Source organism: Nomascus leucogenys, chromosome 2 (assembly GCF_006542625.1).
Source record: "Nomascus leucogenys isolate Asia chromosome 2, Asia_NLE_v1, whole genome shotgun sequence".
In the NCBI taxonomy this organism is placed as follows: domain Eukaryota; kingdom Metazoa; phylum Chordata; class Mammalia; order Primates; family Hylobatidae; genus Nomascus; species Nomascus leucogenys.
Window position 1 is genome coordinate 81,299,245 of NC_044382.1, and position 26,755 is coordinate 81,325,999.

The 26,755-nt window shown below is 42.5% G+C and overlaps 1 protein-coding gene across 2 annotated transcripts in view; it reads right to left on the reverse strand.

Annotated features, from left to right (window-relative positions):
- The window catches only part of PRKCB (protein kinase C beta), a 385,488-nt gene that overhangs the window by 312,503 nt on the left and 46,230 nt on the right, over positions 1 to 26,755 (reverse strand). The window lies entirely within an intron of this gene.

Below are 26,755 nucleotides of genomic sequence, written 5' to 3' on the forward strand. Positions count from 1 at the left end.
ATGCAGAGGAAACTGGACGGCATTTATGGAGGTGGCCACTGGGTGGGTGACACCACGCTGTTCTTCACTCTCTTCCTTTTGCTCACCTCTATTTTTTGGTTTTCTATATTGAGTGGGTGAGGAGTGTTTTGAAATAAAGGGAAAGCCCAGGCCGGGCGCAGTGGCTGACGCCTGTAATCCCAGCACTTTGGGAGGCCAAGGCGGGCGGATCACGAGGTCAAGAGATCGAGGTCACGGTGAAACCCCGTCTCTACTAAAAATACAAAAAAAAATTAGCCAGGCGTGGTGGTGGGCACCTGTAGTCCCAGCTACTTGGGAGGCTGAGGCTGGAGAATGGCATGAACCCGGGAGGCGGAGCTTGCAGTGAGCCAAGATCGCGCCACTGCACTCCAGCCTGGGGCGACAGAGTGAGACTCCATCTCAAAATAAATAAATAAATAGATAAATAAATAAAGAAAGAAAGAAAGAAAAGGAAAGCCCAAATCTTACAGCAAGGCACCCAAGGCACTCCTGAGTTCTGGCTCTCTATCTCCCATCATAACCTGCACCTGTGTTAGAGCCGCACCTGGGGAGGACGCTCAGGTGGTGCCACATGCTCCACACAGGTGTCTTGCAAAAGCTGTTCATCTGCTGGAGTTGCCCTCCCCATATTCTCTGCCTGGCCTATAAAACCCCCATTTGCCCATTAATGCAACTTCCCAAGGGGACCTCCTTCTTCAAATCACTCCTACCCACCTCCACCCAATTCAGCAACAATCCTTTCTCCCTCTGCAGCGCTGTCATAAAGAATCCCCGCCGCCCCAGCTCTCACCGGTCAATCTCCAGAGGCCTTGCTCAAACCTCAGCCAGCTCCCCTCTGTGTTTTCCTCCTTCCGCCAGCTCCCAGGGATTCCACCCACTTCCCTTTCCTCTTCCATCTCACTCCCACACCTCCCTCGCCTAGAAGGACTTTCTCTCCCCACCTGCTGCCCCAAATCTCCGAATGGACACGTGTGCTTCCTGCTGCCCCCAACAATACACCCATGGACTCTTTTACTCCTAAGGAAAAGAAGACAATAAATTGATATGCTGTTAAATCGCAAAACATCTGCCACCTCCGGTTCTCAGAGTCATTGTTCCTGGATCCATGGCCAGGCCTTGTTGTCTGGGGGTGTGGTTAGCAGGGGGAATGGCTAGGGTCCCAGGCAGGTCCCAGGGAGTTTTTCAAGATTCTCCTGCAGGGCTAGGTGGGAACTTCTGTTCCTCCCAGAGTTGACCGGTATGGTTCCACCCTTTCCCCACAGACCCCACACTCATACCAGAAATCTGGGTGTTCTGGTCTCTGAGATAGATAGGCACCTCCCTTCCTGCCTCCCAGACATCTGGAGCCATTGATATTGCTGATGACAGACTCTCAGAACAAGAAAGGGCCTCACATGCATCTAATCAAGGGTCTGTTCAGGCCAGGCACAGTGGCTCACATCCATAATCCCAGTGCTTCAGGAGGCCTAGGCAAGAGGATTGCTTGTGGCCAGCAGTTTGAGACCAGCCTATGCAACATAGTAAGACCCTGTCTCTACAAAAAATAAAAAATTAGCTGGGCATGTGGTGTAGTCCTAGCTTCTCCAGAGGCTGAGGCAGGAGGATCACTTGAGTCAGGAATTTGAGGCTGCAGTGAGCTATGATCACATCATGCACTGCAGCCTGGGCAACAGAGCAAGACCCTGCCTCTATTTAAAAGAAAAGGATGTGAGGTCTGTTCAACCCAGGCTTGATAAAGCAGTAATTCTCAACTAAAGATGATTTGGCCACCCAGGGCAATGTTTGGAGACATTTTTGATTGTCACAAATCAGGGTGAAGTTGATACTGGTGTATACTGGGTAGAGACCAAGGACGCTGCTAAACATCCTACACTACACAGGACAGCCTCCAGCAAAGACCTATTCCACCCCCAATGTCAATAATGCCAAGGTTGAGAAATCTTGCTGTAACTAAATTCCTCCCAGCACGGGACACTCACTTTCCCCCACCCCAACCCTGTCCCCACCCAGGAAACCCACTGTTCCTACACAGAGTATTTCTGGTTTAATAAATCGTGGTTATCCTTCAGGTCGGGATCTCTGCCTCTAGTCAGCTGAAACCCCCTAAAATCCTTGCTGCCTAGCTGGCACTGGAGGCTGTCAGAAAATGAGTACAAAATCCCTCCTCCACAATTTAATATATGATAAAGGCAGCGTTTCAATTCTGTGGGAAGCAATGGATTATTCAATAAATGGTATTGGGACAACTGGCTGGCCATCTGGTAAAAAATAAAGCTAGATCCTCACCTCCCTCCTAAAACCAAAATAAATTCCAGATGGATTAAAGATTTAAATGCAAAAAAAAAAAAAGTTAAAGTAGTAAAAGAAAATATGGGAGAATTGCTCTATAATCTCATTGAGTAACAGGCCTTTCTAAACAAGACACAAAATGTAGAATATGTGGAAGAAAAGACTCATAAACTGACTATTGAGGAATTTTTTAATGTCTACAGAGTTTAAATAATGAATCAATTGTTCAAAGTTAAACACCAATTTTATAAATTACATTATATATAAAACATATGCCAGGCTAAGAGACATGTTCTTTCACAAACAAAAGCCTGTTAAAAATCAATAAGAAAGTAGGGCTGGGTGCAGTGGCTCACGCCTGTAATCCCAGCACTTTGGGAGGCCGAGGCAGGTAGATCACGAAGTCAGGAGATCAAGACCATCCTGGCTAACACAGTGAAACCCTGTCTCTACCAAAAATACAAAAAAATTAGCTGGGTGTGGTGGCACGCACCTGTAGTCCCAGCTACTCGGGAGGCCGAGGCAGGAGAATAGCATGAACCCAGGAGGCGGAGCTTGCAGTGAGCTGAGATCGCGCCACTGAACTCCAGCCTGGGCAAAAGAGCAAGACTTGGTCTCAAAAAAAAAAAAAAAAAAAAAAATCAATAAGAAAGTAGAAAAAAATAGGCAAAAAAGAAGCAGTTCACAGAAAAAGAAATAGAGCTTTCAAACATAAAAATGTTCTCATAAGCAAAGAGATGTAAATTAAGATGATAGCAAGATACTAGTTTTTCACTGATCAGATTGGCAAAATGAAAAAGTTTGATAATATTCTATGTTGGTAAGGAGATGGGGAACAAGCTGTCTGAGGGAAGTGTGAACAGATCCTCTACAGAAAGCAATTCAGCAACATCAATCCACATTTTAAAGCACATATCCTCTGTCCACATGATTCCAATGCCACACCTATCCTTGCAGGTCTTCAAACCCACAGAGGTAAACATATATAGGAATGCTCATTACCGTATTGTTTATGATAGCTAAAGACTCTTAACAGCACCAATGTCGATCATCAGGGGACTGATTAAATACATTATGCATCATAAAAGGGAAGGCTAGGAAACCCTTAGAGGAGTGTGAGGCAGCTGTATGTATCAATCCCCATGAGACACTATTAAAAGGAAAAGCTACATATGAAACAATACTATAATATATTTCCACTTATATGAAGAAAAATGGGGTGGGTACAGATTCAATCACTTATTCAACCAATATTTATTAAGCACCTACAAGGTCCTAAGCACTGTTCTAGGTGATGGGAATTCTACCAGGAGTAAGTCTGCCAAGATATCCATAGGTTGCACATGCTTGGAAAATTACTGGAAGAAAATACAGGAAACTGGTTCTAGGAGACGCTCTGGAGTTGTCAGATTTAGCAAATAAAACTACAGAATGCCCAATTAAACCTGAATAGCACATAAACAACAAATAGTGTTTTAGGATAAACTGGTGCTATGCAATATTTGGTACATACTTATAGTAAAAAGATGTTCCTTGTTTACCCAAAATGCAGACTGAACCAGGCATCCTGTTAACTGGGCAACCTACTCTGGGGGTGACGAGTGAAGTTCTGGGGAATGAAGCATCTACCATAGGAGAGAGATATCCTCTTCAAGCTACTGTGTGCTGTAACACATTGTACTGTTTGCCATTATAACCAGGAGGATGCACTGCTTGTGTTATTATTTATTTAACGACATGAATGAGTAAGAAGAGAGAAGAAATTCCACAGACCTAAGGCCCAACTCAGTGCAAGCTGCAAAGTGCATTCCTGGCCAGCTCAGCCCTCAGAGTCAGCCTGGCAGCCCTGCGGTCGCATTCCAGGGCCGGCTACTTCTCTAAATGGAAGCACTGGAACCCATACTCTAGCAGCAAGTCAGCAGGCAAGACTCCGAGCTGTGCTATTTTTTTTTATTTAAAAAAAAGAAAAAAGAAAAAAAGGACCAATGCAAAGAAAGAAATGTAGAAAACAGTGAAGAGAAGAAACACCAGAAACACCAGGCATGCTAAAAGCTGGCCTTTTCCACGACAATACGGAGAAATAAAACATCAGATTTCTTAAACAGCCTGGTTTTAAGGATCTCTTGGGCCTCTCAGATCATCTCCATCTGTCCTTGCCTCTTTCTTAGGGGAGATTCTACCATTCAAAAAGGGAAAGTGCCTTTTATATAAAAATCCCCCAACTTTTAAATCCCAAATATTTTGAGTACTACCAATAACTGACATGTATAAAGCACTGAAGCACTTACTATATGCCAGATACTCTTCTAAGTGTTGTGGTTTGTTGTTGTTGTTGCTGTTGTTGTTGTTGTTCTTTTGAGATGGAGACTCGCTCTGTCGCCCAGGCTGGAGAGCTCACTGCAACCTTCACCTCCCGGGTTCAAGTGATTCTTCCGCCTCAGCCTCCCGAGTAGCTGAAATCACAGGCACCCGCCACCATGTCTGGCTAATTTTTGTATTTTTAGTAGAGATGAGGTTTCGCCATGTTGGCCAGGCTGGTCTTGAACTCCTGGCCTCAAGCAATCCACCTGCCTCAGCCTCCCAAAGTGCTGGGATTACAGACATGAACCACCACACCCAGCTTCCTCTAAGTGTTTTAGCCAACACTGACATATTTAATTGTCTCAATAACCCCAAGAGATAGATGCTATTATTATCCCTCTTGCACCTATGTGGAAAATGAGGCACAGAGTGGCTTGACAACTAGCAGAAATTACACAGCTGGAGCGTAGGAAATCTGGGATTTGAGCCCAAGTAATCCGACCCTAGAGCCCACCCCCTTAACTGCAGGCCAGGTTCATCTTGGGTACCCTTGGTGAACAAGGCAGACACACCCTCTGCCATCATGGCCCTTATAGCTCATGAGGGAATCTAGCTATTCACAAGAAAATAGACAAGCTAATGGCAAACAGTGCTAAGTTCTAAGGCAGACACAAATGAGGACTTGAAATAGACCACATATTCATTTAGTCGACACATATTTAATAAGGGCCTATGGTGTGCCCAGCGTCGTTGCAGACACCAGAGGATGGAGCAGTGAATGAAACAGAGATCCTTAACCTCATGAAGCTTACCATCCTAATCAATATCCGGAAGGAACTTGAAACAGGATGTTAGCAAGGGCCTGTCAAAGGGGGAGACATTTAAGTTGAGACTAAAGAGTGAGAGCTCACCATGTAAAGAGAAGAAAAGCTATTCCAGGCAGTGGGAACCACTTTCTGCAAAGACCCTGGATGGAAAGAGTTTCAGTTTCTCCTATTCCCAAGAACAATTCCACTGCTGCTTTCCCCCTCTGGCATTCTCCTCTTCTCCATCCAAAACCCATAGTTAAAAGCTTATTTTAATACTCTCTTCCCTCCCAGCTATCTGAAAGATCTAGGGTAGAAATCATTTACTTTCTCATATTCCCAAGGCATGTGCTTGCTAATTAATCAAAGTATTATTTATTGTGACTAACAAAATTAAGGCATTTCTGATTGTCCATGCTCTGATCAAGCTTTGAGAATCTTTGCTGCTGTTAGGAGGGAAATGATGTGGTAATACCAATCCCCAGATGTATGGAGCAGACCTGTCTCCATACACTTAGAAAAAACTAGGACAGAAACCAGGAGAATCTCTATCACTCCCCCACACACACGTGGGTGCACACACACACACACACACTCTTAAGTTCCCTTCCGGATCCTACTCACAAAAGCTTGGGGCCATGTATTTTTGTCCTGAGCAGGACAACAAAAGCGGGGCTCTTTACCACAGCTCTGAGTCAGGGGAGGGTTTAGAAATAACATAAGTAGGCCGGGTGTGGCAGCTCACACCTGTAATCCCAGAACTTGGGAGACTGAAGCAGGAGGGCTCCTGAGGCCAGGAGTTTGAGACCAGCCATGCAACATAGCAAGACTTTGTCTCTACAAAAAAAGGAAAAAAAAAAAAAAAAGAAAAAACTAAAAATTAGGTAGACACGATGGCTTATGCCTGTAGTCTCGGCTACTCAAGAAGCTGAGGTGGGAGGATGGCTTGAGCCCGGTAGTTCAAGGTTACTGTGAGCTACGATTCTGACACTGCACTCCAGCCTGGGTGACAGAGTGAGACCCTATCTCAAAAAAAGGAAGGAAGGAAGGAAGGAAGGAAGGAAGGAAAGAAGGAAGAAAGGAAGGAAGGAAGGAAGGAAGGAAGGAAGGAAGGAAGGAAGGAAGGAAGGAGGGAGGGAGGGAGGGAGGGAGAAAGGGAGGGAGGGAGGGAGGGAAAAACTTTGAGCTCAGTTCCTGAACACACTGTCATCAAGAGATGACAGCTACTATCATTACTGTGCAGATAATAATGGTGAAGGGTGGGAGACTGGAGCCAGACAACTTAGATTTCGAATACTAGCTAGAGTCTAGCTGAGCCTCAGCTTCCCCGTCTGTAAAATGGGGACTGCTATAACAGTGCTTATTCCTCAAAGGTTGCTGAAAGGGTCAAATAAACAACTGCAGGAAAATGATACAGAATAGAGCTCGGCACAGAATAAGTATTATACTAACTTAATTGTTAACCTCAAAATGCTAGGGGCAAAGGCATCACAGTTGCATAAGATGTTAGCATTAGGGGGAAACTGGGTGAGGGGTATACAGTGGAACTCTCTGTAAATGTTTTGCAACTTTTCTAAAAATCTGAAATTATTCCAAAAATTAAAAGGTTATTTTTTGTAAAGGCAAGGGCAAATATTTTTTCATTGTCTTCTTGGATCTTCTCCCTTATAAGGAGAAAAATCCAAGTTTCAGAAAATATATGGCATTGTCCACACAGATAAGAGCCCCACCCCACCCTACATACCCTCCAGTTTCCCCCAAGCTTCCCTCTGTCTGCTGGGTGAGGCTGCTTATCAACTGGCTTTGAGTTAAAATCAAATCTCTTCCTGGGGGTAAAAATTCCAACAGACCCAGACCTACATCTGCCATCAAGTTTTCTCTTTTTTTCAGTGAATATTTTTTCAGTGCCTACTGTGTACCAGGTACCAATCCAGTAGCTGAGAAACCATAATGAACAAGGCACACACACTCAGCCACAGTGTCTGTCTGCACCAGCTCTGAGATGTTTGCATCAGCTCTGAGACTTCCAGTGTGTATTTGCAAAGCCAGACTGACTTTTGTGGCCTCCAGTGCTGGGGAATGGTCATTGCAGGGTGTCTTCTTGACCACTCTAATCTTTGGGACCTCAGAGAAAATGCTGCCACCAGCCAATTCCCACAAGACACTTCAGGGAGGAGAACCTCGCAGTCTCAGACAACAGGCTGCAACTCCTGGGGAACCTGAACAGGCTGGTTGCTGGGCAGGCCTGGTAGAATTAACCCAACTTCCCATTTCATTCCTACTTGACATTCCAGAGAGATGGGCCAGAGAAATCTGCCTTGTCTGTCTTTAAAAGAAGACATTTCTCCCACGGCTTCCTCCTCTTCGAATTCCCTCATCTATCCATCTACTCTCACTCCCCTTCCGCTCTCAAAGCTGTTTCCTGCCGATAAAAACACCCCACAACTTCCAGTCTGCGTAGTGAGATTGCAGCCAGCAGGCTCTAAATGCCGACATACTCCCAATCAAGCAGCAGGCGCCCCCGTTGAGTTAACGATTTTTTTTAAGCAAGAGAACCCATGCTGTCTACTTACCCTTAGGACACAGCCCATTGGGAGAGGGGGTGGGTACGATCGATCATAAAGGACAGGCTGCAGAGAGAGAGGCTCTTGCTGTGCTGTATGAACTATGGGCAATTTGCAAAGATTACATCCCAAATCCTCACGTGCTCAGAGCCCCAGGATGACAGACACAATTAATATTTTTCAAACTATCCTTGGCAATTGCATTTTGATTAGGAAAAAAAATAATCTTGTAGATTAGAGAGAGCTGTTCCAATGTGGGGGAGAGACAGAGGTGACCCTATTAGCTCAGGATCCCCATAGAAGAGGGGGCGGTCAAGAAGGACTAGAAATGGGTCACATGATGAATGCACGGTGCACAGGATCAGACACCACTGCAGAAATCTCTAGCCAAATTTAAAATGCGCATGCCATCTCAACCTAGAAATTCCTCTTGCAGGATTTTAGATTACAGACATACTTGCACATGTGTGTCCACAGTTAGGTACAAGGAGATCCACTCCAGCACTGTTTGTTATGCAAAAGACTAGAAATAACCTATGCTCATCAACAGAAGACCGTATGGAACATCCACCAAAAAAAAAAAAAAAAAAAAAAAAAAAAAAAACCTGTGCAGCTGTTAAAATGAATGAGGCCGCTCTATATGCACTGATATGAAAATATCTCTAAGATACATCATCACATAGGAAAAAGAAGGCAACAAGGAAAAAAACGTGTGTGAGGTGCTACTAAGGGTATAAGATTCATATGCGCAATGTCTCTCTACTAATATATAGGAGGCTAGTGACAGTAGTACTCCTCCAGAGAAGAGAACTGAAGACTTGAGGACAGAAGTGGAATGGGGAGATTCTTTATTCACTGTGTACCTTGTTGTACCTGTAGGATTTCAAACTTTGCATCGTATATTCAAAAACAAATTATTTCAATTGATAATAGAGAGCTAAAAATACCTATGAAAGGAAGATAAAGGTTTTATCCATTTATATCCACACATTCATGCACACACACATACAAACACACAATTTCCTGTACACAGTGATAACTGCATAAGAATTGATGTCTCTTGGCTTTATGGAAGTGGTATGTTATGAGCAGTTAGATCAAGGTTTCTTAACCATGGCACTGTGGACATTGTGGACTGGTCAATTCTTTGTTGTAAGGATGTCTTGTATATTTTGTTTAGTAGCATCCCTGGCCTCTACCCACTAGATTCCAGTAGCAACCCCCACCACCCCAAGCTGTGACAAACAAAATGTCTCCAGACATTGCCAAATACCACCTGGAGGCAAAATCACTTGAGTTAAATTATGGGTCCTAAAGAGTAATAACTGTGTCTTCCTTACTTCCTTCTCTCTCCATACCTAACTGTAATCCCAGCACTTTGGGAGGCTGAGACAGGAGGATCACTAGAGGCCACAAGTTCGAGACCAGCCTGGGCAACATAACAAGGCCCTATCTCTACAAAAAATAAATAAATAAATAAATAAATAAATTTTATTTGCTGGGCCTGGTGGCACGTGCCTACAGTCCCAACTTCTCAGAAGGCTGAGGTGGGAGGATCACTTGAGCCCAGGATTTTGAGTATAGTGAGCCATGGTCGCATCACTGCACTCCAGCCTAGGTGACAACAAATCACACACACACACACACACACACACACACACACACACACACACACAGAGAGACAGAGAAAGAGAGAGAGAAAGAGAGTTCTTATGGATTAGTAATTACAAATGAACAAAAGTAATTTACAAAGCTTGTTTCAAATGTATATACATGCAAAGTTTGGTACTGGGGCTTTCTGAATGCTGAGATGGCATTTCCACCATTCTGTTTCCTCTGGTAAGTTGCTGTTTGATATTTTTAACAGAGAAATGGCCCTGATCTTCAGCAGAGAGATCTGGGGGAGATGTCTTCCCAAGAGTTAAAGAACAGGGAATGTACTGGTCTTACAATGGATAAGGAATGGAATGTACTGTTTCCCCTGAACTGTCCTTGATAATTATTACCTTGACCTTCTATGCTCTTTGTGATGCCAACCAATGTTGCAAATGCCAATCGCTGATCCCAATGTGCCTGCTGCCTGAAGGCCAAGCTGTGGCTGGCATCTCTGTCCCTCTTTCTGTGGGAGCAGAGGGAGAAGCACTTGTTTCACACATTTGGCCATGCTGAATGGCAGACTTCCAAGAGTTCTACTTCTGCAGAAACTCCAAGAGTGACCTCAACATAGAAATCATCAACAGGGTCCAAGACAAGCTCTGAGATGCAAAACGAACTTTTTCTCACCCAATACCATTCGTAAAAATAACAGTCACAACGGCTGTCTCTTAAACACTTCCTATGGTCCAGGCATAGACCTAAGGATTTCCCAGACATTACTTCATTGGAGCCTCAAAACAACCTGATGAAGTACACATGATCACTATCACCCCATTTTATAGATGCACAGACCAAGGTGCAAGGAAGTTAGATGATTTGATCAAAACCACAAAGTTAATGATTGCATGGTCCTTGGCAAATAGGCAGTCCTTCCTTCAGTAGTAGTTGCCATTGTTACTTATATTATTATTTCGTTATGTATTTTTACCTCCCTTGATGTGGCCATGCCCCTTCCTATCCCAAGGCCTTCACACTGGCTGTGCCCTCTGCCTGGGATACTTTTCTGCCAATCTTCACCTAGGTTTTGTTTAAACCTCACTTTGTCAAGAAAGAGTTCTCTGGCCCTCAAAATGAGACCAATTGCCTTAATACACATGCTTACCTACCCCATTCTTCTCATTTGTAATACTTATCATAACCGTATTATTACCTGTATAATTATTTGCTTGTCTGTCTCCCTACTAGATGGCAAGCTCTATGACGGGAGGATTGTCTAATTTACTGGCCACTGGATGAGAACCCAGCACAGTGCTTAGCACACAACAGGCACTCAATTAAATATTAGATAGGGTCCAGCGTGGTGGCTCACGCCTGTAATCCCAGCACTTTGGGAGGCCGAGACGGGCAGATCACTGGAGGTCAGGAGATCGAGACCATCCTGGCTAACCCGGTGAAACCCCGTCTCTACTAAAAATACAAAAAATTAGCCAGGCGTGGTGGCGGGCGCCTGTAGTTCCAGCTACTCAGGAGGCTGAGGCAGGAGAATGGCGTGAACCTGGGAGGCGGAGCTTGCAGTGAGCTGAGATCGCACCACTGCACTCCAGCCTGGGTGACAGAGCAAGACTCCATCTCAAAAAAAAAAAAAATTAGCCGGGCATGGTGCTGCATGTGCCTGTAATCCCAGCTACTCAGGAAGCTGAGGCAGAAGAATCGCTTGAACCTGGGAGGCGGAGGTTGCAGTGAGCCGAGATCACACCATTGCACTCCAGCCTGGACAACAGAGCAAGACTCCATCTCAAAATAAATAAATAAATAACATAAATATTAGATAGATACATGGATGGGTGGGTGGATGGATGGATGGATGGATGGGAGAGAGGGAAAGAAAAAGGGCAGAAGAAAGGGCAAATGACTGAACAAATGATTTAACATTAAAGATATACAGAGTGTTGAGAGATCAAGTAGTCTAGTCTTCTCTGCACTTCACAGCTAAAGACAGTAAGGTTCTTGGAGGTTAGAGTCAAATCACACAGGATCCAGTATCAGAATTTAGTCAGTTGCAGATAACTGGTCAGTTCCAGGAAGTGGAGGGCATAAGCTGCCAGGTGACAGCTAGATGAACAAACAATGTGCCTAAGAGAACCCACCAACAGGTGACAGCTGCCTTTGGTTAGGGTTCCAGCCACTATAATGTGTGCATTAAAATTCACCCCAAATACCTGTTTTCCAGACTTATAAAATTGATCTGATTATCCCTTCACAAAGTCTGAAAAAGCAAAAAAAAAAAAAAATTCTTTCACACATCAGCGAGCTGTAGTGTTTCTATTCAAAATGCCCTTGCAAACCCACAGGAAACACTGTTCTTGTGTATCATGTCACAGCACGAAGTCCCCACTTCCTTCAGGGGAAAGAATAAAGCCATCTGGCAGGAGTTGTTCTCAGCTCTTTCCCACTGCCTCCCTCCCTGCTCAGAGCTCTACAGAGCACAGTATGTGTGCCTTCCCCATGCCCCTGGTCCATCACACTCCATCAGAAGTACCAGCTTTATTATCATGGGCCCTCCATCTCATGTACACAACTAGACTCTACTCTCCAGGAGGTGCTTCTGTTATTTGTGATCAACACCTGGCACAGGGTCTGGCACACAGTAGGCACTCAATGAATGTTTTTTGGATGGATGGATGGATAGATGGATGAGTGGGTGGGTGAATGGATGGATGGATGAGTGGGTAGATGGGTGGGTGGATGGATGGATGGATGAATGGAAGGATGAGTGGATGGATGGATGGATGGATGGATGGATGGATGGTTGGATGGATAGATGAAGAGCCTTCCAGCTGACCTTCAGAGGCATTTTCCAATCCTTCATTTGGTTTCGCCTATAAGAGATTAACTTCACTTTTGTGTATTCCTTTAATCCAAAAGCTAATTGTTGAGTATTTAAAAATAATTTCTATGAAAACATTAGGATAAGGCTCTTTCCCCTCTCAAGCCCTTTGCATATGCTAGTCCTTCTGCCTGGAATGACTTTCTTCCTTCCTCTCTTCACACAGCTAATGCCACTTCTTAAGCTGCCAGCATAAATGTCACCTTCACAAAAAGCATCCCCTCATTAAACTTCCTGAATAGATACTCACATGCACGTTCACTAGGCTCTCCTTGAGACCCTTATTGGTTTCCTTTATATCTGTTTTAATTTGCCATCTGTTTTTTTGTCTCTCGTCCTCTAAATGTAGATTCAATTAAGACACAGACCAGGTCTACATCAAATACGTTTCTCTCAGACCCTAGCACAGTGTCTGCATATAGTATGTTTTCAATAAATATTTGTTGATTGAATTAATGAATCAATCAATTAATTCAATAAGAGGGAAATGGGTCCAAAAAACATAAAAAGTGAATAATGAAATAAGTTTGAGAGTCACATCTTTAAAAAAGTCTTGAATTGCATGAAATAATGCATGTGTCAATAGCAATTCATGGGAAATCAAATATATTTATTTTTTTTCATAAATTCTGGTTCTAAAATCTTCAAAGGCAGGAAAGCGGATTGGGAGAAGAAAGAAGTAAACACTTGCCAAATTCTGTGTCTTGCAAAAAAGAATGTGAATGGATTGAATTATCCCATTAAAGGACAAAGATTCATAATTTAAAGAAAAAATAGAATTCAAATATACATGGTTCCCATGAGACTTGCTGAAAATAAAATGATCCAAAATGAAAATGAAAAGGTGGGAAAAGCTGCCATGAGCGGAAATATTAAGTATCAGACAAATAAAATGTAAAGCATAAAAATATTACATAGGACAAAGATGAATATTTTGTATTCATAAAGGGTACATCAATAATAACAATATAACCAACAGCAGTGTGTGTTCCATGTGCCTGGCACTATGATGAGCACTTAACATCAATTATATCATTTAATTTAAGTATTAAAAATAAGCAACACTGGCATTATTATCACTAAGCTTTTAGGAGAATCTAAAACTGGTTCATCATTTGGTAGGCAGCACAGGAGAATTTGAACTCAGATCTGAGTAACTTCATAATAAGACTGGAGAATCACGAAACTCTAACTCCTATAACATAGAAGTACATTAGAAATATACAAAACAAAATTTGTTTAAAAAAATACAAAGATGTGTTGAAAAATCACTATCATAGTAGGAAACAAGCATACTATCCAATTTTTGACAAATCAGTAGATATAATTGAAAGTACATAGGGACATTTAGCTCAAGAAACTAGGAAGAGTGATAAAACTGAGGAAATAATTAAAAAGCAGAAATTAATGCATCTGGAAACAGAAAAAAGTTGAATTGAAGGATAAATTTAAGAGGTGGTTGTTTGCGGGGAAAAATAAAACAGTGACACTGGCAAAGCTCATAAGAAACAAACCTGCACATTGTGCACATGTACCCTAAAACTTAAAGTCTAATAATAATTAAAAAAAAGAAAATTTTCAAAAAATAAAAATAGGAACTCCGTAAGAATGAGAAAAAAGAGTTGCAGATGGCAAGGCAATTTTTCACATCATTACAGGATAATATATATAGTTTTATGCTAATAAATTAGAGATTCAATTAAATGATTATTCTTAAGAAAACACAACACATTTGAAAGTATACCAAAATGATCACGGAATACACCAGAAAAAATTATCAAATAACTAATCCTGGAAAAGGCACCAGGCCCAGAAATTGTTTTGCTTTAGGGGTATGGTAAATCCACTCAAACTTTTAAAAAATATTCTAAATCCTTTGCCATTTATACCCTTCCTAAGCATTAAAAAACAAGAAAAGATGGAAGACTTCCCAGATGTTTTGATGAAAATAGCAAAAACTTGTCAAAGACAGCAAACCAAAAAAAAAGAGTAAACGGCAGACAAATTTCACTAATGAATATAGACTCAAAGGTCCTAAATGTAATAGAAATAAATGTAACCCAACAACATAATGTCAGAATGAATCAAGTACTGGGGAAGATATTGATGATAAAGGTACCACATTGCTTCAGGTTTTTACAATGAACATACATTTTTCTTCTGCCTTAAAAAAAATATTTTTTTTCCCTCACAATTCTCTGGGTTGGCTAGACTCAGCCAGGTGGTTCTTCAGTTCTACATGGTGTCACCTGTGCACACATGCAGGTGCTTGCACCTGGAAGCTGGAACATTCAAGACAGCTTCCCTCACAAAGCATGTACTCTTCAAAAGCAACAATGTTATTTTCTGGGGGGAAATTAAAGCAATGATTATAGCCAGTGATCAAGTGAATTTGGAAATGCATGTACTCTAGGTAGTGTGTAAATTAGTTACAACTTCTCTGGAGACCAATGTAACAATGAAAACCTTTTAAATGGCCACACTTTTTGACCCAGAAACTCCCATTTTAGGGACTGTGATGAGTTGATTACAACAATGGTCCCAAGACTTTCATGCCTTTTGTAGCCATGCCTTTGGTAATGTCTTTTCAAACTGTCTCCTGGCTTGGCCACGTCACATGCTTTGGCCTATGGGACAGCAGCAAATGTGATGCAACCAAAAACTTGAAAAAAAGTTTGTGCATCAGGGTTTGCCTCCTTGCTGCTCTTGCAACTCTAACTGCTATGGAAACAAACTGGCGTGCTGGAAGATGACATACCACCATCAGCCTATGCAGTCCCCCAGCTGATTGCAAATGCATAAGCAACCCTAGCCTATGTCCACTGATTCCAGCCTAGTCCAGCAGAACTGCCTGGCCCAAAATGCAGACCTGCAGAGGTAAGTAAATAGTCATTGTTTGACACCACTAAGTTGTGGGATGATTTGTTACACAGCAAAAGCTAACTAATACATGAACTTATCCTTAGGAGATATTCAGAAATAGCTTTCCATAAAGATAAATATACAACTATGTTATTTGTAACAATGGTTGAATCACGTTGAATAATCAGAGCTGTTTAGGTAAATTTTAGTACATCCATTCAATGGAAATCTACGCAGTAATTAAAAATCCTCTTGTGGAAAAAGATTTGATATAGTAAAATGTTTACACTAGAGCCCAGTTGAAAAGAGGGCTATAAAACAATATTATGGTGTGAGACTACTCTTGTGAAAAATAAAAGAAGTACACATATTTATATGCATGGGAAAATACTGGAATAACATAAAAATGTTAACAATGCTGGATGATTTTTTTCCTTTTTAAAAATGGTTTTCACATTTCCTGCCTTGATGGTAAGTCAGAACTCATAAACAGTCACTGAACTGTTCAGAGAGCTGAACCTAGAATTCTCTGAGGCCACTGAAGGCTACTGCTAAGGAATCAGATAAGGAGTAATCAGGACATGAATGTTAGAAAATCCTCCTAGCATAATCTCTGTTAAACCAGCCTAAGCATGGTGCTTGGCAGCACAGCTGGGAAAAGAAAATGGAAAGAGCTGGAATGGGCTGCCATATTGCTGGCAAAAGCCTTCATGCCATGGCCAATTTATTGGCTCCAAGTCCAATAAGTTTTCTTGACTTCTCCCTCTGCTCCCCAAGTTTCATTCTGCTCCTGCTGCCTCTCTGTCTCATGTTTCCTTCTTACTTCTCCCTTTATTTACTCTTCATTTGGATAGTCTCAGATTTTTTTGAGGAGAAGAGAAAGGATTCAGGTAGTGGACTGGAGAGGAGTTGTCCAAAGATTTCAGCAGGGTCTCCAGCACACTCCGTCAGACCATCCCTGTATTTCAAGATTAAGCATGAGGGCCATTGTAAGTTCACCTGATAGACTGAGTGATCAAGGAATGCAGATTTCCAATCCTGTTTAAAAAAAAAAAGATGCTGATTGATCCATCCCCATGTTAATGAGCTGGTTCCAATCACATGGCATCGTGGAGACAGAACCTGAGATAGGTGATAGGCTAAGATCAGAAGGCAGATATTCTAGTTCTGAAGCTAACTTGATGTCAAACTTCAGAATTCGCTTTCCCTTCCTGAACCAAAGTTTCTTCCTCTGCAAAATGGGTCCAATATATCCCCTCAGACTGTGTTGAGCTCCCATCGAAACTAGTATTTTTCTCTTTCGTTCAGTGCTGTATACCGGTAAGCACTCAAAAATCTATATATTGAACGAAGTAATAAATAAGACCATCTGTTTACTCACTCATACATGGTTTTGTATGAAGACCAGATAAATGGGAATGCAAATGCTTTGAATTAATAAACTATATTACAAAGACAATGTATATTTTAATGTTTTGTATTAATATGAAGTAGAAATAATGTTGTCTTGGAAATAGCAGACTCATCCCTTAAGATAAAGCTCTGGGGCTTTGCAAAACAAGGTTTGAGAATCACTGAAGTAAAAATTAAAGCTCAGGACCTTAAAACGATTTAATCCACCAAATCAGCTGATACTGCATCCTGAAGCAATGGAGATTTTTTAACCACTCATGTTGTCAGTCTTTAAAGTCTAGGGCATAAGGCACAGAAGAGCAAAGGGGGTGCTATTTCATAACACTCTGATTGAGACGGATAGAGAAAAAAATGTAAGCTTTCTCAACACATCTGTCTATCACCAATTAAAATGAGTGTGAAGGCCTTCACCAAAGATTTCTCTCAAGGGCTCCCAGTAACAGGTACATCTTTATCACTGAGACCAAGGGAATCGTGCCACTTATTAACAGCCATTTGTTTCAGCAAATGTCACCCGGAGATGTGGGATCCAGCCGTGTCCCAATTTGCACACACTTGAAAGCTGTTGGTGATACAGCTCTAGGAGGGCGTGGGCAGGGGGCCTATGGTTTTTCACACATTACACTAGAAGGGATTCTAACTGCACAAGAAGGTAGGGTGTGGGATGTCAGCCAAGCTAAACACTGACAAATTCCCTTCTGGTCCAAGCCTGCAAAATTTCTGTGCTGTCTTTTGTGAAAGCTCCTTTCCTGGGTCAATGTGATGGACAGACATGTCGCACTGTCTTTCACAAGTGGCTTCATTAAGACACTCATCAACCTCACCAGGCCTTTCAGAGCAACACAACCCCTTGAAAACTGGACATTGGATGTAGAGCTGATATCATGATACCACAACTGGCCAGCTTCTCTAATTAAACACTCAAGACTCACCCTTCTTTGTTGAACTGGGATTTGTAGAATAAGTAATCATAATAGCTCCTGACAAACCCTTATGCTTCTTACAGACAGGCCTAACATAGAAAATTGAGCAAAGTACTTTTGGAAGTGTCCAAGAGAGCCCCTGCCCCTCATTTATGTATTTTATTATTTTCAAAAATATTTGTTTACTCACGCTCAACAGGAAAAATTGAACACAGATGCATACACCTGTATACACACACATACATACACACACATCACTCATAATTTCCCTAGTCAATGATAAGCACATTGTAAAAACATAAGAATATCATAGACTGGATGCAGTGTCTCATGCCTGCATTTCCAGCACTTTGGGAGGCTGAGACAGGAGGATTGCTTGAGCCCAGGAGTTCGAGAACAGCCCAGGCAGCATAGTGAGACCCCATCTCTACCAAAAATAATAATAAATACAAATTTTAAAATTAGCTGGGTATGGTGGCACATGTCTGTAGTCCTGGCTACTAGGGAGGCTGAGTTGGGAGGCTCATTTAAGCCCAGGAGGTCAAGGTTGCAGTGAGCCATGATCACTCCACTGCACTCCAGTCTAGCAAGACCCTGTCTCAAAAAAATTATATGTATATATATATATATATACACACATTATATATATATACACACACACATACACACACACACATTTTATATATATATTTTATATATATATATATATATATATACACACACACATTATATATATACATAATGTCCCTTCAGTTTTTTCCCCTAGGCATACATACATATATAAAGATAAATGTCCCATTCATCTTCAGGGATGAAGTGAGAGGAAAGAATGGACATTTGATCAGGGTCTTACAGGTGAGCTTTTAGACAAGAATGCAATCTCCGGGAAGCAGCAATAAAGAACAAGAGGAAAGCAAACTCCTGACTCCAGAAAGGTTGTTTTTCTGAATGGGATGATGTTCCCAGAAGAAAGGCAGTCTCTTTCCTCTTCAGGCAGGACGGGGAGGAAGTGTCCCTTAGAGGCGAGTCCACAGGGTACAGTGGAAAGAGTCAATGAGGGTATCACAAAAGCAAGGAAGAAACCAGAAATGAAGCAGGTGATGGCACGGGCATTAGGATTGGAGCTAGCTAGCCTCTTGCCCATGACTGAGAGTCACAAAGATGAAAAGCCTGGTTGGAAGTGACCAGGCTCCTAAGTCTTCAGTGGGGCATGGGTCATTTTGCTTCCAGAAATAGTTAAGGGTCCCAGGTAGCGTCTCTCCTTGTTTCGTAGAAGTAACAGAAAAGAAGCTAGGCTAACAAAGGCATCCTGTTCTGGGGAATCACAGTTACAGAAAGCTTAAATGCCCCTACAAGATTCAGAGGAAGAGGAGCAACACTTGCTCTGGCCAAAGACCATCTTACAGGGTTCCAAGCAGCTTCTTACAATTGATTAAGGGTATTAAGAGGTTTGCAGAGAGGCAGTGAGGTCTATCTCAGGGATATTATTCTTGATTCCAGCAATAAAATTGGAGAGTGAAAGGTCAGGGTGTTCCTTCTTAAATATTAGCTGCCTCAGTAAGGATTTTCAAGGAGCTGTAGAATGCAGTATTCAATAGGACCTCCTAAAAGTCAAGTAGATCCATTCATTAACTGATTCACTGTTTTAAAAATATGTGCTGAGTGTCTACTATGTGTAAAGTACCATTCTAACTATTGGAATTAGATAAGTGAATAAGTCCTTTTTCTCATGGAAAACATATTCTTATAATTAATAACGAATAAATTTTGGGAGGAAACCCCAAAAAATATAAGAAAATGCCAGCTAATAATAGGTGCCAAAAAGAAAAGGGAAGGGAAATAAAATAAGACTGGTATTATTGTAAATAGATAGATGATATATGAGACAGACAGAGATAGAACTGGGTTATCCTGCAGTAATAACCCTCAAAATAGGCAAAAGTTTGTTTTTCTCACATACTACAGCATCATGCCTGATCAGCTAGGGAAGAAGTTCTATGTCTCCAGCAGCAAGTTGATAGAGCAGCCGTAACTCAAAGATTTTTTCTGGATAATCTAGAACCAGCAATTACATGTCCCAGCATAAAAGTGAACATACATCACTTTGGATCACAACTTACTGGTCAGAGCTACTCATATGGCCCCACCTACCCACAAGGGAGGCAAGCAGTGCAATCCTACCAGTGGCCTGCAAGGCCAAAGACCAGAAATATCTACTGAAGACCTTTAATTATTATTATAGATGATAAACAGGTGAGTAGATGCAGTAATGCTAATAGCTAACACTTAGATAGCACTGCTATGACCCAGGCACTACTGAAAGCACCTTACACATACTGACTCACATAACCTTTATAATGCTGTAAGGTAGGCTCTGTTATTAATTTTAACATCAATCTCACTTTATAGCTGAGGAAACTGAGACAAGGAGAGGTTTTAAAACTGAACCAAGATCACATGCTTGATGAGTGGCAGAGCTGGGATTCAAACCTAGGCAGGATAACTCCAAACTCTATGCTTTTAATCATAATCATTACACTACGTTCAATGTGGATGGATGGATGGATGGATGGATGGATGGATGGATGGATGGATGGATGAGTGAACAGGTCTGTAGATGACTGAGTGGGTGAGTTAGTGAGTAAATGGGTGGGTAAGTGGGTGGATGAATGATCAGTCATGTCAAATTTATTGGGAAAATAAGTGCATTTCATTCACACTTTGTTAGCAAAAGGAGACTCACACACTTGCAGGTCTCACACTCCCCCCATCTTAGCCATCCAGCTATGTCACCACTTACATTCTCAACAGCCCCAGCTGTGGAAAAGCTGTGATAGGGTCTGAAGCACAAGGCCAGGGACCTGTATAAGACATAATGTGTGCTTGCTAGTGAGACCCTTCCAGCTATCTTGCAACTTCAAGCCTGTTACCCAGTCCCCACACAGTGGCCCCATCCTGGCAGATGAGGAAGGGATAACTCCTTACAGAAAAAGATTATCAAGCCCTGGCCAACCCAGGGAAGGCCCAGACAGGTTGTGGTTGAGAAAAAGCAGACATGACGAGGGTGGTAGAGGGAGGGAGGACAAACTAGTGGTTATGGCCAAACCAATGGTGCCTGAGTCAGACACAATGGGTTTTGAGTATTTCTCCCTCCCTGGCACCAGCACACACTTAAAAAAGAAATGGTTACCAAGCACCTTTTTGCTTGCCAACAGCATTCAGCTTCCTGGGTGAAGAGATCACAGAAAGGCAGCAAAGAAGATGGCCCTAAATGTTCTCCTCCAGCACAGTCTGCTCCTGTGGCCTGGCCCTGCTACAGCCCATGAGGACCCACCATCTCCTAGAGAAGGGCCAGCCTGCCAACTCATGGAGCCAACAGGCCCACTCAGAGAGCTTTCACGGAGCTTCCTTTAGCTGAGCCAAGCTGTGCCTTCCACTGTTTGGTCCAAGTGTCTCAACTCAACAACCTCAAAAGTCACTTGGTATCAGCATCCGTCCTAAGAGGCAACCTGAATCTAGAGAGAGCATTGATTTATTGGTGAGAACACAGCAGCACACCAGGGAGAAAGGGATTGCCTGAAGTCCTCCTCTAAGTAGTCCTTGCAAGAACCAAGCTGGGAAAACAAAGAAGGGGACTTGATGCGCTAAAGGAGGAGGGAGAAATGAGAGTTCAGCAAGTCAGATTCTTGCAATTAACTGTCAGATGCAGGTGTGCTCAAGAAAAAACTAGACCTGGGAAGATCATGGGGACCCTGCTGGAGAGAAAAAGGCCAGGGCCATACAGCTGCTAGCCTTTGGGCCCAGCACCCCAAGCTGGAGAATCCTTCAAGCATACTGCCTGCTGGCCACTCAGATAGCTTATGCAGTGCCTTGGTGAGATTACGGAGAAAAAAGGACTCTCTTACACTGTTGGTGAAACTGTAAATTAGTTCAGCCCCTCTGGGAAGTAGTTTAGAGACTTCTCAAAGAACTAAAAATGGAATTGCCATTCAATCCAGCATTCCCATTACTCGGTATAACCCAAAGGAAAACACATCATTCCACCAAAAAGACACCTTCACTCTCGTGTTTATTCCATCACTGTCCATAATAGCAAAAACATGGAATCAGCCTAGGTGCCCACCAACAATTGATTGGATAAAGAAAATGTGGTACATATACACCATGGAATACTACACAGCCATAAAAAAATGAAATCATGTCCTTTGCAGCAACATGGATGCAGCTGAAGGCCATAATCCTAAGTGAATTATCACAGAAAAACAGAAAACCAAAAACCACATGTTCTCACCTATAGTGGAAACTAAACACGGGGTATACACAGACACAAATATGGAAACAACAGACACTTGGCACTCAGAAAGGAGAGAGAGAAGGGGGTAATGTTTTAAAAACTACCTACTGGATACTATGCTCACTATTTGGGTAACAAGTTCAATGCCTAAACCTCAGCATCACGCAATATACCCATGTGACAAACTTGCACATGTACTCCATGAATCTAAAATAAAAAACAAAATATGTTTCAAAGAATGGGGCATTTTATTTCCATCCTACAAGCATATCTGTCTACAATATAATATTTGCTTTCAGTGACAGAAAGCAAGAACGAAAGCAAGCAAGCAAGCAAGCAAGCAAGAAAGAAAGAAAGAAAGAAAAGGAAAGAAAGAAAAGAAAACTCATGCAATGCCCTGGGATTTACAGATTCGTTCCAGAGCCAGCTTTGGAAAAGAAATGGAGTGGAAAGACGCCCATGGCCCCAGTGACCCCTCAAGAAAAGAGAACCTCCTTTCCTTAAGTCCAAGCTGACAGTTAGAGAACTAAGTCAGGCTGAAATTAGGAAAGTGGGAAGGAGGGATATGCACCAAGGAAAGAGAGGGTCTGTGGCTGCTACAGGCAGAGACGAAGGAGACAGATAGAGCATGAGGCATAAAAGGAGATAAATGAAAATGATGATAGGCCCACACTGAGCCCCTGCTGAAGCCAAGAAATCTGTTCAACTCTTAACACAGCTGGGCACGGTGGCTTACGCCTGTAATGCCAGCACTTCGGGAGGCCGAGGCAGGCGGATCACTTGAGGTCAGGAGCTCGAGACCAGCCTGGCCAAAATAGAGAAACCTTGTCTCTACTAAAAAATTAGTCAGGCATGGTGGTGTGTGCCTATAATCCCAGCTACTCGGGAGGCTGAGGCAAAAGAATCGGTTGAACGCGGGAGGCGGAGGTTGCAGTGAGCCAAGATCATGCCATTGCACTCCAGCCTGGGCAACAGAGTGAGACTTCATAAAAAAAAAAAAAAAAAAAAAAAAAAAAAAAAAAAAAAAAAAAAAAAAAACACCTAACACACCATAGTCTAACCCTCACAGTGACTTAAGAGGTAAAGATGACATTGAATGTTTTGCCCAAAGTCCCACAGACAGGGATTTGAGAAGAACTTTGAGAAGAATTGAGTCTCCTAGAGTAAAAGAATCAAGGAGAACCAGGCAAGAGAAGCCTCTCTCAAGAAAAGCCTTGATCCATCTGCAAGTCAAAGGAAACTTTCTTAGCACAGCCAGTCTAGTGCCAACCAACAGCAAAGATGATGGTTAGGGATACTTCTTGCTGTGAGGCTTAGATTTGGATCTCAGCTCTGTGACCTTCAGCAAATCTACTGACCTCTTAGAACCTCAGTTTCTACAGCTATAATACAACACACTTTTCTCAAAGAGTTGGTTTGAGGATTCAAAGAGAAAATAAATGTAATTTATTAGCACATTTCCAGCACATGGCAATCAATCAACGAAAGTTTGTTGTTGTTAATGTTGTTAGCATCACACTCCTCAAACCTCCTGCCACCCAATATCGAGTCAAAAAGAAATACACTAAGGACAAGGCCACCTTACTACAAGATCAACCTGGTGATGGCTCACAGGATTTTTAAGAGATCTAGAAAGACATCCAAAAAATATTTCCCCGCCAGCTTCCTGGTGTCTGAAATATATATTTTCCAGCACATAGTGGCTTTCATTTCCCATTTAAAAAAAAATCCAGTGCAAATACAGATTCACACTAGGGGAAGGAGCTGGGTAGCTTGGAAATCAGAGTTGAGAGTGAATCAGAAGTGAGTGCCACAAAAGGGGGCAAAGAGGGGAAAACAGCTGTGGATAGGCCAGGCACGGTGGCTCACGCCTGTAATCCCAGCACTTTGGGAGGCCAAGGCAGGTAGATCACTAGGTCAGAAGTTTGAGACCAGCCTGGCCAACATGGTGAAACCCCATCTCCACTAAAAATACAAAAATTAGCTGGGCATGGTGGCGGGTGCCTATAACCCCAGCTACTCGGGAGGCTGAGGCAGGAGAATCGCTTGAACTCAGGAGGCAGAGACTGCAGTGAGCCGAGATCACACCACTGCACTCCAGCCTGGGTGACAGAGCAAGACCCCGCCTCAAAAAAAAAAAGAAAAAGAAAAAAAGAGCTGTGGATAGTGGTAAAAAGCCACAGGATCTCCCATTTGCTTAAGAAACAGAATTGATTCACTTAGTTAAAAAGCTTAATGATTAGTGAATTTCACTCCTAAAGAAATAATAAGAGTAAAGGGTAGCAGGAGAAGGTTAAATCATTGAGTTAGTGTCTGGCGTATAGCAGGCTCTAATAAACAACATGTATCATTATTACTTATTATTATTGTTATTGTTAATTCCTTATAATCGTCACAATAACTACTTAAAAGTGGGCATTACTATTATCTTGAATTTGCTGGCAAGGAAACTAAAATCCAGAAGAATTAAATAGCTTGCCCAAGATCATCCATCTTGTGAACCTGGGAGTCAAATCCAGGTGTGTCTGACCCCAAAGGCCCTGCACCTATTATATCCATTCAATCATCCATATTTGCTGAACAACTAAATGGTCTCATGAACCAAAGGGCTACCAGAATGCCACAAAAGAAAAGGAGATATGGGCTAGGCATTGTGGTTCACACCTGTAATCCTAGCACTTTGGGAGGCTGAGGTGGGAGGACTGCCTGAGTCCAGGAGTTTGAGACCACTCCGGGCAACACAGTGAGACCTTGCATCTACAAAAAATAAAAATAAAAAAATTAGCCAGACATGGTGGTGCATTCCTGTAGTCCCAGCTACTTAGGAGGCTGAGGTGGGAGGATTGTTTTAGGCCAAGAGATTGAAGCTGCAGTGAGCTATGGTCACACCACTGCATTCCAGTCTAGGCGACAGAGTAAGACTCTGACTCAAAAAGAAAAAGAAAAGGAGATGGTTCAGTTCCCAGGGTACCCAGGATGTGGTGCTCAAACAGGAAGCCCATAAAGGAAGGCAAAGAGAATGTTCACAATTTTTAATGAAGTGATATTTGCAAAGAGAGGCAGAAAACGAGAGCTAAAGGAAGTAACTTGGGGTTGATCTGCTTCCGAAAGGAAAACATAAATATATGACAAATGTTAGTTCCTATGTCCCCATGTATATGATGTGGGGAAATCTCCAGGACTTTTGCTTACATTGAAAATGTCTTCATCATTGGAGGTGGATGCAGTGCTTTGAGCACAGCATGGGTGCCAGAGTCAAATTAGGATTCAAGTCCTAATTCTATAAGCTTGCATAAGAACTTATACTCTCTGAGACTCTCCTCATCTATAACTGTGCTACCAATATGGTAGCCACTAGCCATATGTGGCTACTGAGTACTTGAAATGTGGTTGGTTTGAATTGAGATGTGCTGTACTTGTAAAATACATATCAAATGTTGAAGACTTGCTATGGGGGGGAGTAAAATATCTCATTAATAATTTTATATTGAATATATGTTGATATGGGAATATTTGGAATATGCCGAGCTAAAGAAAACATTCTCACAGTTCATTTCACCTGTTTCCTTTGACAATTTTAATGTGATTGCTTAGAACATTTTAAATTACGTACACAGCTCAGATTTATGGCTCGTGTTATATTTCTACTGGACAACACAGATCTACAAAATGTGGTTATGGGATTGCTACGGAGTTCAAAGACATCATCTGTAAAGTGTACCAGGTGCCCAGCTGTGCATTTATTTCCCTCTTCCAATTCATATCCCATCTACCAGTAAGTCCTTTTACCTCCCAAATCTGCCTGTGTCTCTCCCTCTGCACTGCTGCCCCTGCAGACAAAGACACCATCTCTCACCTACAAATTGCAGTTGACTCCCGATTCATCTTCCCACTTCCACTCCAGTCCCCAACAATCCATTCTCTACTTGGCAGCCAGTGGAAGGTGTGTTAAATACAAATCTGATCCTTTCCATCTCGCCTGCCTAAAACTCTCCAGTGGCTTCCCACTGCACTTAGCACAGAGGCTCATCCTATGGGGCCCCTTATAATCTGGCCTCACACCCACCACCCCCCAGCAACAAGGATCACGCCTAGCCAGTTTCCTCCTCAAGACCTTTCCATTGCTCATCCCAGGGCCCAGAATGGTATTTTCTCAAATTCTGTGTGGCTAGCTCCTCCCCACCTTGTAGTTCTCAGGTCACCTGTCACCTGTCACCTGGTTAGGAAGGCCTTTCTGATCTAAAGTAGCCACTCACCACATCACTTTGTTGTCAAATCCTGATTCAGTTTCATGACATTTATAGCCAATGGATCTCATCCTGTTTTTCCAATTTTCTTACCTGTGTATTGCTGGCTTCTTGCTGAATATCAGCTCTGTGATGGTGGGGACCTATCTAAGCCATGCTATCCCCCCAGCCTTGCTCAGTGACTGGAGCAAAGCTGGTCCTCAATAAATGCCAGTTTAATGAATAGATGTTTCCACTGGAGCTATGGCGCAATTAGAAGCCAAATCCCCAGAAAAGTCTTCCCGAGACAGTTTCTACCATCAGCAATTCCACTTCAGGATCTATATCCAAAAGAATTGGAAGTGGAGTCTCAGCCAGGTGCAGTGGCTCACACCTGTAATCTCAGCACTTTGGGAGGCTGAGGTGGGAGGACTGCTTGGGCCAAGGAGTTTGAGACAAGCCTGGCCAACATAGGGAGACCCCATCTCTACAAAAAAAAAAAGATGATATTTGTATACCCATGTTCACAACAGCATTATTCACAATAACCAAGAGGTGAAGGCAACTCAAATA